The sequence below is a fragment of the Sinocyclocheilus anshuiensis genome, unplaced genomic scaffold, assembly GCF_001515605.1.
Source record: "Sinocyclocheilus anshuiensis isolate Anshui unplaced genomic scaffold, SAMN03320099.WGS_v1.1 scaffold1836, whole genome shotgun sequence".
Classification (NCBI taxonomy): Eukaryota; Metazoa; Chordata; class Actinopteri; order Cypriniformes; family Cyprinidae; genus Sinocyclocheilus; species Sinocyclocheilus anshuiensis.
Window position 1 is genome coordinate 149,608 of NW_015555949.1, and position 884 is coordinate 150,491.

Consider the following 884-nt stretch of genomic DNA (forward strand, 5'->3'; position numbering starts at 1 on the left):
CTCTGCAGTGGGTCGAGCGTACTTCAGTGGTCCTGTGAAAAGGGCGGTTATTGCGTCCCACCCATCCGAAGACACTAGTGTTTGGGAGGGAGCTCCAGTGTTGTTGGTGTCTAGACGCTTGCGACATTCTCACTCATCTGTCTTTGTCAAACATGAGATTGGCGCTTATCTTCTGAAGTGCTTTGCGCAAATGTAATAAACTGGGTAGTTGAGCTTAGTTTAGAAGAACTGGCATGTCTTTATTGGATAATTTCCATAATCAATAGGAAATGGTAACTTATTGTCATGCTAAATTCGAAAAAAAAAAAAAAAAAACGCTGTAAAGACTTCACTTTATTTTAATGCAGCTCATTATTTTACTTTTTTCAACTTCTCATTTTCTCGATAAGGTCGGATTTAGGGTTGAGTAGGTTTTAGTAGCCTAAAGCTTACACTTTTGAATGAATGTAGGCTATGTTATTTCACACTTGCAGATCACGATGATAGAAACGCTTTTAAAATTGGTTGCTTCATCAAAGTCAAGTGGGTTCTTCTGAACTTCTGTCACGTTTCTATTAGGTGGTGCTGTTGGCGTAATTTGTAGTAAACGTGGATTGTTGCCTTGCAGGACCCCTCCCGGAGCTCCAGCGCTACAACGTCTGAGCAAGTGGTTCTTTATAGTGGAAAAAGGTTCTTATATATATATATATATATATATATATATAAGAACTGTTCCATGAAAGGTTTTCTGTGGAACCCCCAAAATGGTTCTTTAATTGCATCTCTGGGATAAATAGATTAAAAAAATATAATAAATAAATAAACTTTATTTTAAGAGTGCACCCTGTTGAAAAAAACAGCATATGCTGGTTAGGTATGTTTTGACGCTGGGATGCTGGTTTAAG